Source organism: Psammomys obesus, unplaced genomic scaffold (genome assembly GCF_907164565.1).
Source record: "Psammomys obesus unplaced genomic scaffold, mPsaObe1.curated_primary_1811, whole genome shotgun sequence".
Classification (NCBI taxonomy): domain Eukaryota; kingdom Metazoa; phylum Chordata; class Mammalia; order Rodentia; family Muridae; genus Psammomys; species Psammomys obesus.
In genome coordinates, this window is record NW_026595981.1 from 17346423 (window position 1) to 17364090 (window position 17668).

Genomic DNA, 17668 nt, shown 5'->3' on the forward strand with positions numbered 1-17668 from the left:
AAACAAATTCTTAACCAAATATATTTTCCTCAAGAATGTTTTACTTGTGTAAGCATGCATTCATTTAACTCAGGGGTTGAGGCAACTAACATTCACCACTGAACTCATTGATACTCAAGTAAATGTAGTTGAAACAGTAAATCAGTACAATATTGTCTTCCATTCAGATTATAAACAAATTGTCATCTGAGGATGGAAGAAAATGATGTGATTTGAGTAAGAAATGCTATTAGCAAATGGAAATGATTTACTGCTTTCATGTTTTGAAATGTATTAGTTCATTCTTAGAAGTAAATATTGTTCATAACACTTTTCAAAACTACAAGTTCATGTCAGACTATTGTCTCAGTGGGTTAATTGGTTGTTGCTAACCTTGATTATTTGAGCTCAACCTCTGGGGAGCCTATATCACTCCTACAAATTTTTCTAATAGTTGTATATATAATTGGGCTGCTGTATATGCAAACTCTAAAACTAGCATATCCATAAATAATAACCTAAATAATGGCCATTGTTGTCACTGGCCAAAAGACTCTTTGAGTTCCACGTTGAGAACTCCCATATGGGATGTAGATAATAAATATAAAAAATTGTCTTCTCCCTGGCACATATACCCTGTAGCATAGGTATGTTCACACAAACACACTCAAACATTTTTAAATGGATAATATTAATAAAGCAAAGAACCCACTTACTGACAACAGAAATGATTTGCAGGTGTAAATAATTGTAGAATTGGAGTACTTACTATTGTTCATTAAAAGAAAAAATGATTTCTTTGTAAAAAAAATGAATAAATATTCAATAAACAAAAACATACCCACACTGATACATTAAAGCCTTGTTTGGGGGGTTTAAAAATAAAAAATAACTTAAATGACTAGCAATAGAATGGTGATATTAAAATGAACTAAGGTATGCCAAGAAATAAAATGTAGTTTTTTAAAAGACAGAATTTAGTTATTTTTTTTCAACCACAATGAAATGAAATCAATGACAAAAAGAAAAAGAAATATTCAGGCAAAAGGGACAACCTAAAAGCTACACTCTTGAACAACAAATAGACCGAAGGTAATAGTAATCTTAAAGTTCATATGGAACTATAAATGACCCAAATAGTGAACCAAACTTGGGAAAAAGCAAATAAATCTTAAGTTATCATAATATTTATTTCAAAATTTATAACAAACCTATAGTAATTAAAACAGTATCATTTTGACATTAAAAAACAAATAGAATAACTCAAAAATATCAGTAGCCCTCCTGTATACAAAAGACAAAAGGGCTGAGAAAGAAATTGAGGAAACAACACCCTTCACAATAGCCACAAAAGACATAAAGTACCTTGGTGTAACCCTAACCAAGCAAGTCAAAGATTTGTATGAAAAAAATTTCAAGTCTCTGAAGAAAGAATTAGAAGAAGATATGAGAAGATGGAAAGATCTACCATGCACATGGCTTGGCAGGATTAACATAGTAAAAATGGCCATCTTAACAAAAGCAATCTACAGATTCAATGCAATTCCCATCAAATTACCAACACAATTCTTTACAGACCTTGAAAGAAAAATTCTCAACTTTATATGGAATAACGAGAAGCCCAGAATTTCTAAAACAATCGTCTACAATAAAAGATCTTGTGGAGGTATCTCCATCCCTGATCTCAAGCTGTACTATAGAGCAACAGTAATAAAAACTGCATTGTACTGGCATAGAAACAGACTGGTGGATCAATGGAATTGAAGAGAGAACCCAGAAATAAACCCACACAATTATGGACACCTGATCTTTGACAAAGATGCCAAAACCATACAATGGAGAAAAGATAGCATCTTCAACAAATGGTGCTGGTCTAACTAGATGTCTACATGTAGAAAAATGAAAATAAATACATACTTATCACCCTGCACAAAACTAAAGTCCAAGGGGATCAAAGACCTCAACAGAAAATCAGACACATTAAATCGGTTAGAAGAAAAAGTGGGGAAGAACCTAAAACTCATTGGTACAGGAGACAACTTCCTGAACAGAACACCAACAGCACAGGCTCTAAGATCAACAATCATTAAATGGGACCTCATGAAACTGAAAAGATTCTATAAAGCAAAGGACACTGTCCTCAAAACAAAACGACTGCCTACAGATTGGGAAAGAATCTTCATCAACCCTCTATCTGACAGAGGGCTAATATTCAGTATATATAAAGAACTAAAGAAGTTGAAAAGCAACAAATAAATTAATCCAATTAAAAATTGGGGAACAGAGCTAAACAGAGAATTCTTGATAGAGGAATATCAAATGGCAGAGAAACACTTAAAGAAATGCTCATCGTCATTAGCCATCAGGAAAATGCAAATCAAAAAGATCCTACCATTTCATCTACACCCATCAGAATGGCCAAGATCAAAACCTCAAGTAACAACACATGCTGGAGAGGTTGTGGAGAATGGGGAACCCTCTTCCACTGCTGGTGGGAATGTAAACTGGTACAACCCCTCTGGAAAGCAATCTGGCGCTTTCTCAGACAACAAGGAATAGCGCTTCCTCAAGATCCAGTTATACCACTCCTAGGCATATATCCAAAAGAGGCTCAAGTACACAATAAGAACATTTGCTCAACCATGTTTGTAGTAGCTTTATTTGTTATAGCCAGAAGCTGGAAACAACCCAGATGCTTCTCAACTGAAGAATGGATACAGAAATTGTGGTACATCTACACAATGAAATATTACTCAGCAATGAAAAACAAGGAAATCATGAAATTTGCAGGTAAATGGTGGGAACTGGAAAGGATGATCCTGAGTGAGCTATCCCAGAAGCAGAAGGCCACACACGGTATATACACACTCATATAGACATACAATGTAGGATAAACCTATTAAAATCTGCAACCTAAAGAACCTAATTAAGAGGGAGGACTCTGGCTAAAATGCTCAATCCCTACCTCGAAAGGCAAAAAGGATGGACACCAGAAGAAGAAGAAAACAAGGAACAAGTTAGGAGTCTCCCACAGAGGGCCTCTGAAAGGCTCTGCCCTGCAGACTATCAAAGCAGATGTTGAGACTTATGGCCAAACTTTGGGCAGAATGCAAGGAATCTTATGAAAGAAGTGGGAAATAATAGATCTGGAGAGAACAGGAGGTCCACAAGGAGAGCAACAGAACCCAAAAATTTGAGCACAGGGGTCTTTCCTGAGACTCATACTCCAACCAAGCACCATGCATGGAGATAAGCTAGAACCCCTGCACAGATGTAGCCCATGGCAGTTCAGTGTCCAAGTGGGTTCCATAGTAATGGGAACCGGGACTGCTTCTGACATGAACTGATTGGCCTGCTCTTTGATCACCTCCCCCTGAGGGCGGAGCAGCCTTACCAGGCCACAGAGAAAGACGATGCAGTCACTCCTGATGAGATCTAACAGACTAGGATCAGAAGAAAGAAAAAGAAACCCTCCCCTACCAGTGGACGTGGGGAGGGGAGTGTGTGGAGAAGAGGAAGGAAGGGAGGGATTGGGAGGGGAGAAGGGAAGAAACTAGAGGGGGAATATGAAGTAAATAAAGTATAATTTAAAAAAAATCCCTAACTCAACTATTAAGAATGTACTTTTCTTGAAAAAAAAAAAGTCTCATGAGACCCAAACTTCAGGTTATAAAGAGGATTATTAATTTTAACTACTGAATAGATCATTCCAGAAATAGGTATGAACTAGACTTTTACGTTTTTATTGAACTGACTCAAAGAAAATTAAGTGTTAAGGAGAACCAACAAACATGTATACAATCCAAACTTTGTTGATGAACTCAACATATGAAATAAAAATAAAATTTGAAATAATAAAAAGATAGAAGAACACAATAAACCCATATCTACATGAGCAATTGATAGTCTAGGAGAGTGACAGGAATACCCAATAAGAAATAAGTATCTCCAATGCTTACTATTGAGAAAACGGAAAGACTTAATTAAATCCATATTTTGTACCATATACAAACACAGTTATTTAAACATAAGCTCTGAAGACAAAATTCCTAGAAGACATAAAAAAATCTAATAGTGATTTCAACAATTATCTCTTAATTATGACACAAAAATCACAAACAACAAAATCAGAAAAGAAGGACAACTAGGAGGTCACGTAACTAAATGGACTCTGCCATGAAAAAGGAATAAACTGCAAAATAAACTCAATTTTCAGAATAAAAGAAAATGTTTGCAAACAATATAGTAGCTCCTACAACTAAACATAAAAAAAGTAAACAAAAAGATAGACAAGTGAAAAGTATGGAAAGAAGTTTCTTGAACAAATAATGGGCAAAGGATCGGAATGAGAATTAAAAAAAAAAACAGCAAAAGACAGGTGGTCTATAACTATCTGAAAAGCAGCAACACAACCAATCATGAAGGGAAATGTAAACTGAAAACCACAGTGAGATTCACTACACACAGGGAAGATAACCACTTAAAATGTTCCTCTCTCTGTCTCCGTGTGTGTGTGTCGCGGGGCGGGGGGGGGGGCATGGCTGTGGCTGCAAATGTTCAGAAAAGAGGTTGAGACTGTAAAATCTTTGTTCAGAGTTAGAATGTAACTGACCTATGATAGGACCTCTGGACCTTAACATAAAACCTTGCCTAAGGAGGGACTCTGATGGCTGTAGAGTGGAGAAGATCATTAAATCTTTTAGAGAATAAGTAGGGGCTAAGCAGTCAAATGAAGAGAGGAACATACATGAGCATTTGTGACCATAAACTAGGCAAAGGATATGTGAGTTTGTACTGTGTCACTGCAGCCTCCGGCACTGACCTTACGGAGCAGATAATGAAGAGCCTACCATGAAAAGGTAAGCCTACCATGTGAATGTGTCACTTGCTTAAACAAGAATGCCCTGAAGTCTAAAAAACAATGTGCAGAAATGAAGAATTCCTTCTACTATTCCCAGCTAGTGGTAGAGATGAAAGATACCGTGGCCCTTCTTCCTTTCTTCTCTCTCTCTCTCCCTCTCCCTTCATCCCTCTCTCCCTTCCCTTTTGAAACTGCAAGTGAAATAAAACACAGATAGTTGTTAAGAAAGTTATGGAGAAGCCTCTTAAAGAATGTAAGGGATTTAAACTATGGAATGGGGTTACTATTTGAGGAGATATTATCCTCCACCTCTTCTTTAGACTGAAATTACCTGAAAAAATACTACGCCCAGCTATGTGAAAGGTGATATAGAACAAGAGAGAATCACTTATTACCATTGGGAATCAGGATAGTCAGTTGCCCAAAAGAAACCCTGTGTGTCTTCCTAGTACTCCTCAGCTTCTCAGCCATAAAAGATTTAGAAGTCTCTGTCCAGATTTTCTAACATGACATTGAGTGATTTAGATTAAAGTAACATTTACTTCACTCATTAGGTCGCCTCATGTGAGATAATGAGATAATCTAAAGTGCATTATAAACTTTAAAGTGCCTTGCAAGCATTAGCAGATAGTCATTGCTAATAAATACAGTAATTTATACAAACTGTTCAGCATTTAGGTCAAATTACAATGCAGTCAAATCACAGTGAAGCGTATCATTAGCTGGATGTCAGACTTCTTGTTGTTTTATTTGATTGCAGTATAAAACTGCTCATGTCGGGTGAGCCTTGAGAGCAAAGTTGTCTGCTCAATGCTTTAGAAATTAGGGGTGTCATTCCTTTTACTCTTCCCAGTGAGTAAAAAGACTTGGTTTTAACAAACCATGCAGTGAGTCAGTGGTGAAGATGGGATGTTTAGAAAGAAGTCTGTGAACTCTGAGACTATTACTTGACACAGCAGGTCACTGTGTCTTTGAGGGTAACTAAGCACTTCTATGCTGCAGAAGGAAATGACACAGAATCTACACTTGGTTTCTCAGAAAACTTGGGAAATGGATCATTTAATGACTTGAATTTCAACCTTCCCTTGCCTTTAAGACACTAGTTGTATTTCTTTTCTTTTCTTTAATTTTTTTTTTCTTATTCTTATTAGCTTTTTAAAAAGATCAGTCCTTGGTCAGGGGTTCTTCTCCAAGATTCATGACCTCACTAGCCCTGGGCAATCATCCAGGTTTTAGTAGAGGCATGATTTCCCTCATGTTGAGCAAGTCCAGCTATAAAGCTGTTTACTACAGCCAGGATATGCATGCTTTAGGGTTATCATGCCATGCTGCCATGGTTTAGAGGCATCAAATCTGCGTAGAGCTATTGGTTGGTCCCTCCTTTCAGTACCATTAAAGCTAGTCCTCAGGGAGGAGTCTTTCTGATCAGTCCCTGCTCAGGGGCCTCTGGGTCTTGCATCTGAAAGTCTGAAGTGTATAATGTCTTTAGCAATATGGCTTACCCTCCCGTCTCGGCCATAGTGGGGGCAGGAAAATCAGGAGCAATAAAAAAATAGCATCTAATGTTTTCAGAGTCTTTTGAACAACCCTAATCAGCCACTCAATAAAGGGCTTCTTATGCCTGGTGTTGAGGTTTTTTGCTAGCTTTTCTATGGTTTTGGGGACCTGAACAAAGATGACACCAGTAGAAAAGCTAAAATAAGTGGAGGAAAGCTCATGAGATCTCAACCCTACACCAAGAAATATAGGCAACTAAGCTAAGGAATGCTGAAAGTTAGAGGAAAAATAATCTTTTCCAGGGCAAAGCACAGCAATTGTTTATCCAATACTAAATGATTAGCCATAAAAAATACATATTCATGTAATACTATACAAAGTGAGCAGGTTTTATTTGTGTATTTAGGAGCACACACACACACACACACACACACACACACACACACAAACACCTGCAACAATTAAAGAAAAAAAAAAAAAGAAGAGGCCATGAATGTGAAAGACAGCAAGTGGGTTACATGTAAGGATTTAGGAGGAAGAAGGGGAGAGGAAAGTGTATAAAATATAATAATCATAAAATTTAAAAGTAAAATTAGGTGAAAAATAAAAAAAAATAAAATCAGTGGGTTGCTTTAGTTAACATGATGCATGGACTAGCTCATTCTCTTTAGAGAATGACTTATTGTGCCACACTCTCGTCTGGGTATAGAATAACTATTACCATTTAATCACAGTAACTATGATCACCTACAGGAACCCCTCAAGGAGATTGTGCCTATTGATAGTCCTTGATTAAAAAAAAAAGGGGGGGTTGGAGAAGGCCAGTAGACCCTCCCCCAAGGTTCCATCCACTCCTTCCCTCATGTGACTGACTCCCTTGCATTTGTATATAATTCTGCCCCAGTTGCATGAGGTCTTGATAGTCACTAGAGCATATTACACGTTAACCAGGTGGAGACCTTCACTGTGCAGCTTCCAGGAGGTTGTCACCCAGGCTGGAGTGGGAGTTTTTGGTGACGCAAGTGCTGGGGGGGTTGGTCACCTACACTCAAGTAATCTCTCGGCAGAGCTGGAGAAAAAAAATAAAAAATAATAATTAAAAAAAAAACTTAGTAACTTTGTAAACTGGACTGGGATGTAATTATTCTTTTGGCATGTCTATAATGCCTCAGGTGGGAGTGGTAGAATATTTTTGCCATCCCCTAGGAAAAATTCATGCTTCTCATTTTGCCTCTGTAAAAGATGTGTTTGGAAAATGTTGTCTGTACAGAGGAGAGATAACAGATTTAAAAATTTTTTTCTTCATTAGTTCACTTACTCAATTTACAGCCTGATCATAGATTGTCTCCCTTCTCTCTACCCAATATCCCTCCTCACCTCCTCCCCCGGCCCCCGTTCTCCCTTTCCTTCTCAGAGAAAGGAAGCCTTGCAGGAGTACCAACTCACTCTGGCACATGGACTCACAGGAGGACTAAGCACAGCCTCCCCCACTGAGGCCAGACAAAGCAGCCCAGCTACAGAAAAGGATACAAAGGCAAGCAACAGAGTCAGAGACAGCCCTCTGCTCCGATTGTTAGGGGATCCACATAAAGACCAAGCTGCATGTCTCCTATTCATGTTGGGGGTTCCTGGGTCCTGCCTATGCATGCTCGTTGGTTGGCGTTCAGTCTCTGTGAGCCCACAAGGGCCTAGGTCATTTTCCTCGTTAGGTCTTCTCACGGTGTCTTTTTTCCCTCCTATTCCTTCAGCCCTTTCTCCCACTCTTCCACAAGACTCCCTGAGCTCCACCTGTAGTTTGGCTGTGGGTCTCTGCATCAGTTTCCATCAGCTGCTGGGACGAAGCCTCTCAGAAGACAGTTACACTAGGCTCCTGTCTGCAAGTATAGCAGGACTTCATTAACAGTGTCAGGGGTTGCCTCTTTCCCATGGGGTGGGTCTCACGTTGGTCCTGCCATCGGTTGACCATTCCTTCAGTCTCTGCTCCATCTCTATCCCTACAATTCTTGTAGGCAAGACAAATTTTGAGTCAAATGTTTTGTGGGTGGCTTGGTGTCTTCCTAATTCCACTGGAGGTCCTGCTTTACTTTTGTTTATTACACATGAGAAAACATGAATATTCTACAGATAGGTGAAGCCAAATACTGTGAATTGACTGTAGGGAGGAGAAAAATGCAGTCAGGATGTTTTATATGAGAGAAGGATAAATAAAAAGAAAAAAATATATTAAGATACAATTAGTATTGGGTATTTCTTCATTGGAACTCTTTATTTCCTCTGGAGTTCTTTTTTCAATTTTCTTTAATAAATTTAAATATTTTTTGCTTACTAAAATCATAAAATAATGTTATAAAGACACCCCCCCCAAAAAATAGAAATGAAAACTTCTTAATGCTCTGTGAGAACCATCAGTTCCCAAGAGGCATGTGGTTTTTCATTCCATAGTTACAGTCTTTGACTTTCTGCTCAGTCAGCTGGAGTTGAACCATGGGTTTGTGGCACTTGGCTGGGACAACACATTCTCTAAACCTTTCTTCCTCCATGTGAAAAATGATAATGCTTGTAAGTACTGAGTGTGCAGGGCTGTTTAGAGGATTGAATGGCAGCATATGCTGAAAGTATTTGGCATGTAATGAACATTCCCAGGCTGTGAGCTCCTATCAATATCACGAGAGATGCTTCACACACTGAGCACCAAACAGTGCTTTGGAGACATAAAGAAGAGAGCACCTCTGTTCCTGTACTGAACTAAAGGTGTGGTAGGGTGCCAGCAGAGCAATTAGACACATGGGAATGTAGGAGTTTAGATTCCAGTTACATCGCTACCATCAGCTGGTAGTATGATGTTAAACAGGTTAACTCCATTTTCAGTGTTCTACTTCCTCTGGCATTTATTAGAAGAGGTGAATGCACTATGAAAGCAAGATAGCCACTCCACTGGGAGTGAATAGTTGGAGTAAATAGTGCCAGCTTTTTCCTAATAGCATTTCTGTGACAAGTTATTGTAACTGTGGGTGTGGATGCATCAGATACGTTGTCAATTCTAATCCTGCTGTTCTGGTTTTATAATCTGTGCCTCAGCAGCATGGGAGTTTTAGGGGTTCCTGAAATTCTCCTGATCTAGGGTTTTCTCCTGATCAGGTTTCTTTATCCCCTATAGGTCATGGCCCTGTCTGTATAACTTGCCGAATGACATGTTAATGTGAGAGCCAACCGAGACCACAGCTGAGTCTGTTAATGGACTCACGCCATAGTCATAGCAGGTCCTTTGTTTGATGTACCCTTGGTAGAGATCTGCATCATCCACTCTCCGATGGCAACAAAGACTGAGTGTCTGTGTAGACCCAGACTACATAGTGTCATTTTATTTTATTTTATTTTTCAATACAAATTTGCCTTTTGGTTGCTGTGATGAAACACTGACCAAAAGAAATTTAAGGAGGAAAGGGTTTGTTTCACTCAAACTTCCACATCCCAGTCCGTCATTAAAGAAAGTCGGAATAGGAACTGAAGCAAAGGCCATGGAGGAGTGCTGCTTACTGACTTGCTCTTGATGGCTTGCTCAGATAGCTTTCCTACGACCCACAACCACCTACCCAGGGATGCTAATAGTGAGCTAAGCCATCCCACATCAATTATTTCACCAAGAAAATATTCCCAGTCTTTCCCAAAGGGCACTCTTAAGTGATCTGATGGAGGGGATTCTGCAGTTGAGACTCCTTCTTCCAAAGTGACTCTAGTTTGTGTCAATTTGACAAATGGTAACTAGCAGAGATTGATTGTAGAAGTTTCTGAAGATGAAGAAGGTATTTATTTTCAATGACAATGCAAGAATAGGTCTGTGATTCAACATGACTAGTGTCCTTATTAAAACAAATGCATCAGGACAATAGACACCTCTCCTTCCCTCCCTCCCTCTTTCTCTCTTCCTTCCACTCTTTCTATCCTTCTCTTTCTTCTTCTCTCTCCTTCACTCTTCCTTCCCCCTTCTTTCTTCCTCTCTTGCTCTCTGTCTTCTCTCCCTCCTCACTATTTCTCACTACTACCAATTTGTGCATACAAAAAACAAACCATATGATCCTGCAACAAGAAAGCTAGGAAGACAGCCTATAGCTACTCAAAGAACCTTCCCATCATAAAATCTACTCAACAGTGCCTTTAATTTGAGCCTGGATTTCCTATATATTAAACTGAATAAAAACACATTTATATTTTTATGCCATTCAGCCTATGATACTTTGTTTTGGAAACCTCTCACTGACTCTTTATGTAGCTACAACAGAGTAACTTATAAATAATGGAAATTTATGACTTGTAGTTTTAGAGTCCAGAGGGTACAAGATAGAGTCCAATAGACTCAGCATCTACCAAAGCTCCTCTGTGTCCCCCAGACATACAATAGATGCTGGTAGGTTGTATCCTCAGGACTCAACAACGCCAGAAAGAAGTCTTTCAAAGCCTTTTAATTTTGAACAGTCTTTAACTCACTCTGTAGTACTTAAGGCTTAATACCAACTCATTATCTTCCTGCCTCAGTTTCCCAAGTGCCAGAATTTCAGTCATTGCACACGATACTTGTTTCAAGACTCTTATATACAACCATCAATTCCATTCATGAAGACTGAGTCTTCATGATCTCATCACTTTCTAAAAGACAAACATGTGATTATTACAGCATAGGAGACTAGGATTCATCATGAATTTGAGATATGGAAACAAACTTGAGATCACAGCAAACTTTCAGACTCAAACAGATCTCTTACACTCTATTACCAGTGGTAATTTTTAAAACTATGACGGAGACAGTGGCTTTCATCATCACATCCTCCTAAGAACCAAGTCAAAGGGAAATCAAAGTCAGTTCTCTTCATCCCATTTTCACCTTCATAACAACTTCTTTACCATTCCATCACCCCAGGTGACAAAGAACCTCAGTCTGGAGACCTCTTTTTTAATTGCTTTACAAGAGTTTGTGTGTGTGTGTGTGTGTGTGTGTGTGTGCGTGCACGCACTTGACATAGGTGCCACTGTGTGTGTGTGTGTGTGTGTGTGTGTGATGTCAGAAGAAAAGTTGACAAAGTAATTCTCTACCTTTCTACCATGTACGGTCCAAGATTTAACTCAGGATGTCAGGCTTAGAGACATGCACATTTACCCACTGAGCCATCTCACAACACCAATCCGGAGAGTTCTTAAATGAGGCAAAGCTTCCGGAGATGATGAGTGTTGTCACAGGTCAAATTAGAAACAAAAATGGCAATGAAAGAGAGATAAGGCTTGTAAAACAAATTAAAATCTGAATTATGAAAATTTTCATGACAAATATGTTAAATGTATGCCTGCCTTGCTCTAGAGAGACTTGTCTACAAGGAGGAAAACCAGGGAAGTAGTTAAGGATTTGTGTCATTGCCAATTGGTATACCAGATCTGTTTGGTAGATGGTGGTAAACAAGATTGCTTTGTTTAAAAAAAAAATGCACTTTGAAAACCAGCATTTCTACAGAAACTGTAAGTAAGCCATACCATGATTGTGTGGGGACAAGTTGATGAGGTTTTTTTCTCAGCCAGAGGACTTACTCTCGAAATGCACTGAAGAATTTGACTTCTGTCCTGATGTAGCCATCATGGCATCTAGGGAATGTCTCTCAAGACCTTGTCTGCCTCCTGCCTTTGGCAGGTATTTCTCAAGCCCTTTTTTTTCTACTGAGTTTTCAACTCTTCTCACTCTCACCAGCAGGCCCTCCTTCAAATAGCTGGCAAACCTTCTGGATCCTACTCCCTCTGGTCTATCTGTGTGTGCTTTCTTTAAACTTTTCATTCCTTTATTTTTTGCATCTCCAGAAGATATTGACATTTTTATTCTAAAGTTGAAACCCCCATCTATGCTTTCCTCCTCTAAAGCCTGGCTCCATCAATTATTCTGTCTGTTGGATATTTCAAACCTTTTCCTATGGTTTCTTCCCTTGATCCTGCAGACATCATGATGAAATATCTACGATCCTTAAAATTTCAAAATAAAACCTGATCTCAACCCTGTTTTCCCTAAAGTTTCTCTTTTTCTCTCCCTGTATCTCTCTTCTTTCTTTCTCTTTATCCAGATGTATTTTTTTAAAGTAACAATATATTTTTTTTTCTGTGAACATTTCTCAATTTTTCTTGAATTATTCCATTATTGCTTCCACTTCAAGGACTAATAAATGTTTGATCATGTGTTATAAAATCTCTAGTTATCAAGCTCACTGCTTTAACCTTTCCTCTGTGGATTTCCTATTGTGTGTTATACAATACTCATAAACCCATCTCTTCCCTTATAGTTGCTGACCTCTTGTGACCTAAAAGTTCTAGGACAAAAACTTGGATGTGACTAGTGCTACTCACTCCTATGCCTCTAATGTCTAGAATGGCTTCTATCTAAAGAGACAACTTAGTGAATGAAATTGGAGTTGCTATGGATAAGGTGATGTCATGTGTTCTGATTTTACATGTGGAGAGAAGAAAGACTCAGTAATCCAGTACTTCACAGTTCAAGAACTGATCTTGAACAATAATAATAATTTTTTTTTTGCTCTGATGGTGTCCTTGTGGAGCTCCTGTCCACTCCAGATTTTTGACAAATTAGCCAAAACCATACAATAGAAAAAAGACAGCATCTTCAACAGATGGTGCTGATCTAACTGGATGTCTACATGTAGAAAAATGCAAATACATCCATATTTTTCACCCTGGACAAAACTAAAGTTCAAGTGGATCAAAGACCTCCACATAAAACCAGACACACAAAACGTGTTATAAGAAAAAGTGGGAAGAACCTGGAATTCATTGGCACAGAACACAACATCAACAGCACAGGCTCTAAGAGCAACAATCAATAAATGGGACCTCATGAAACTGAAAAGCTTCTGTAAAGCAAAGAACACTGTCGTCAGAACAAAACAACAGCCTACGGACTGGGAAAGGATCTTCACCAACCTTATATTTGACAGAGGGCTAATATGCAGAATATATAAAGAACTCAAAAAGTTAAACACCAACAAGCCAAGTAATCCAATTAAAATGGGGTACAGAGAATTCTCAATAGAGAAATATCGAATGGCAGAGAAACATTTAAAGAAATGTTCAAATAATGCTCAACATCCTTAGTCATCAGTGAAATGCAAATCAAAATGACACTGAGATTTCACCTTACACCCATCAGAATGACTAAGATCAAAAATTCAAGTGACAACACATGCGGGAATAGATCTAGAGAAAGGGAACCTCCTGCATTGCTGGTGGGAAAGTAAACTTGTTACTGCTAGTTTTGATGAAGCTAGCTCGCTCACTAGGAATGGACAAAAGAACGACCTGAACTAATCTTATCATATACTGCAAGGTAGATTTTGAGTATCACTGCAATTATTCCTCCAGAAAGCCAGACTCCCATTCATCTCCATTACATACATTGATTGCATTGTATTTCTATAACATTTGCGAATTCACATCCACACTGTGGCTCTCCATTTCTATTCTATTCTTTTATTCCATTATTCTTCTGTTCTATTTAGATATTAATTTTTAGGTTTATTCATTCATTTTATGCATATAAATGTCTTCCTGTATGTTCATGCTCCATCCTCACAAAAGTCAGAAAAAGGATATTTGATCCCCTGGCACTGGAGTTATGAATGGTTGAGTCACATGTATGTGCTGGGAAAAACCCTTGGTCTTGTAGGAGAGCAATGAGTGTTTTTAACTGTTCAGTCATCTCTCCAGCCCATGAATGTTTTTGACAATACCAGATGGCTCTGAGGACATTATCATTATATCACATTGCATAAGTAATCCCATTTTCTTCTTCCTTTTCAAGATTGCTTTTGGTGGGTGTCTATTTTAGGGTCTCTGGCACCCTCATATGAGAACTTCAGAAGAAAATCTTTAACATTTTCTGTTTGAAATGATTTTATAGAGTTTGAGTTCAGTTTCTTAGATGAATAAGTTATCCTGGTTTTGCTCTCAGTGTCAGTTTCAACAAGTCATGATTTCCAAGAACTTTTAGTTTTATTTGCTCTATATTGCTGAATCTGCCAGCATAACATTTTTACTTGTTACCTAATGTTCATAGAACCTGGAATGATTTTTTGTCCCATTACTGATACTGATCATATTTTACTTTCTTACTTAATTTTGTTAGGTTTTTACTAATTTATTAAACATTTCTAAATGTTAATTTGTGCTTTTGTTACTATTGTCTACTGTTTGTTGATTTCTCATACGTATTTTATTGATTTTTTTTCTACTTGTTTAAGGTTTAGTTATCTTCTGAAGTGAAAATCAAAGGTCATTATTTTTAAAATAGTCTATCCAATATATTTAATGTTTACATGAATTTGACATTTACGTCTTCCTAGTTATTTTTCCTATTTTTTAAATATTTCATTTTTTGTTTAAATTTGACACATAGATGACTCCTCTACTGACTGATCCAACTTCAAAATACAGTCTCAAGTTTATAGTGACTTGACTAACAATTTTTAAATTTAATTGTATATATATATTATATATATATATATTTTTTTTTACTAAGATTTATTCAGTTTGTATCCTGCTGCAGCCCCCTCCCTCATCTCCTCCCAGTCCTACCCACAATCCCTCTTCTCCCCCTATGCCCATTCTCTAGTGCCCTGATGGGGAGGTCCTCCTCTTCTATCTGACCCTAGCCTATCAGGTCTCATCAACGCTGGCTGCATCATCTTTCTCTGTGGCCTGGCATGGCTGCAATCCCCTGGGGGGATAATCAAAGAGCCAGCCACTGAGTTCATGTCAGAGACAGGCCCTGTACCCTTTACTAGGGAACCCACTTAGAAACAGCCTATAGGCTTCCTTTGAACAAGGGGCCTAGGTCCTCTCCATGCATGGTCCTTGGTTGGAGTATCAGTCTCTTCAGGACACCTGAGCCTAGGTATTTTGGCTCTGTTGTTCTCCTTGTGTAGTTCCTGTCCCTTCCAGTTCTTTCTATCTCCCTCTTCTTCCATGAGGATTCCAGCACTCAGCCCAAAGTTTGGCTATGAGTCTCAGTATCTCCTTTTATATTGTGGTGGGTAGAGTCTTTCAGAGGTTCTCTGTGGAAGGCTCCTGTCCTCTTCCTTGTCTTCTCCTACTTCCAACATTTTTTTTTACTTTAAACTTTAATGCCATTTTTATAAAAGAACAATCTTTGTGTTATATTGCTCCTTTGAAACACACTGAGATTCATTTTATGGGTGACCAGATGGTTCTTAACAAACATATGATGTACACTTGAGAAAGAAAATTAGGCGCTTGTTCATTTTATTCCTGGTCAGTTAAGTTTCCACATCTTGGTCATCCTTAGAGCTTGGTGAGGCATCCCTTCCTGGGACATTGTTGGTGTCATACCATAGGAAAAGTTAAGTGCAAACAAATACCCAAGAAAGTCTGTTTTTATTTACCTTTTCTGTAGCCCATCTTACAAAAAAAAAAAATAGCAATCTCCTGACAATCTAAAAAGGCATATCTGATACTTCAATATAAAGGAGGAATAAAATCTATGAATACCTTCATCAAGTCCTAAAGAACAGATATATCAGATTCCTATAATAAGTGGACATTATCTCCATATCTCACTGATCAGTAGTTGTTCTATAGTCATAGTGCCCATACTGTTGTCCAAATCACTCTCACAGTCCATCTGAAGTAGTGAAATGAAAAGCTCTTAATAGATCTGACTACATCCACTTTGGCTCTGTGACAGTGGTTATAAAACACAGGAAAAATATGACCAAGACATATACTTTCTATTCTTGCACTTGCAACCTTTAGCAGCAGCCTCGGCCCTGAAAAACCTTTAATAGCTTCTGCATGCATTATGTTAACATGAAACCTAATGATGTGGCCTATGAAGCCATTCATAGCTTGGGCTCACACATCATTCGAGGTTCTTCTTCCCAAACATGTTTCTCTTTCGTTAGCCTCAGGTCTTCTTGATGTCTTGGATGAATCAATCTACTTATCACCTACCTTTCGTAACGGCTCTTTGAGCTACAATATCTTTCTCTTTGGGCTTACCCTGTCTCACTTTAACACTGAGTTGAAGTTCCCTTAACCAGGTAGATATGTTCTTACTTCTATCACCTTTTGTTTTTACTCACACAAGTATACAGGTTAAACACACACACACACACACACACACACACACACACACACTTTTTTTGTTCCTGTTTTTGTGATAAGTACTTTTAAAGCAACTTAAGAGAAAATGTTACTTCTTCTGTTACTATGAGAAAAATGTTTAACAAAAGCAATTTGAGGGAGAAAGTATTATTTGGGCTCACAGATCAAGAGTCTAGTCTATCGGTGCAGTAGTAGGGCAAGTAGGAGACTAAGGCAGCTAATCACTCTGCAACCATAATCAGGGAACACAGAAATATGAATGCTGCTTTTGAGTGCTATTTCTCCTCTTCTAGAATCCTAGCCTTACACTGGTTTTTCTTCCCATTTAGGGAGGAGTCTCCCCAATTCAACAATACCAACTAGAAAACTCTCTCACAGGCATGCCCAGAAGTTTGTCTCCTATGTAATTCTTGACCTCATCAGGCGGACAGTCATTATAAAGCAGTAGCCAAAAAAAAAAAAAAAAAAAAAGAGAGGGTTAGAAAAGATTTATTTTGGCTCATGATTTAAAGGGATGTAGTTAATCACAGTGGGGAAGGATGGCAGCAGAGCCATGTGACTAGAGCTGCTGACAAATTAAAGGACCAAGAAGCGCTAACATTGAGACTGAGCAAGGGCTACCAACTTCAAGAGCTTCCCCCTCAGAACCCACTTCCTTCAGGAAGACCCTATGTCCCCCAGAGTTCCACAGCTTCCCAAAACAGAACCACCAGCTGCATATCAAGCATTCAAACACAGGATTCTGTAGGGAACAATTCACATCTAAATCTATAACAGCTTGGGTATTTTCCTACCGTTAATGAACCATAACATTGAGTCAAATGTATTACTTGAGAACCAAAATTAGCAATGGCCTATGGCACATAATTCTTTGCTTCACATTCATTGTTGTTGTTTGCCATTCCTTCCCCAACAGAATACTTTGATCAACATAAAGCATGCCATCAATGTTTTTCATGTGCTGTGTTGATACCAAGCTCATTCTCTTACTAAACTTCCCCATATAATTACCAGCGGAATGATAAAGAAACCTAGTTTGTTTGTGGCTATATCTCATCTTAAGTTTTCACAGGCAATATTTTGTATCATCATGGATGAATGGTAGCTTGATTTCCATAGGTCTGATGGAAGTAACACACAGCTCCTTTTCTATAAAGTGGCATTGAT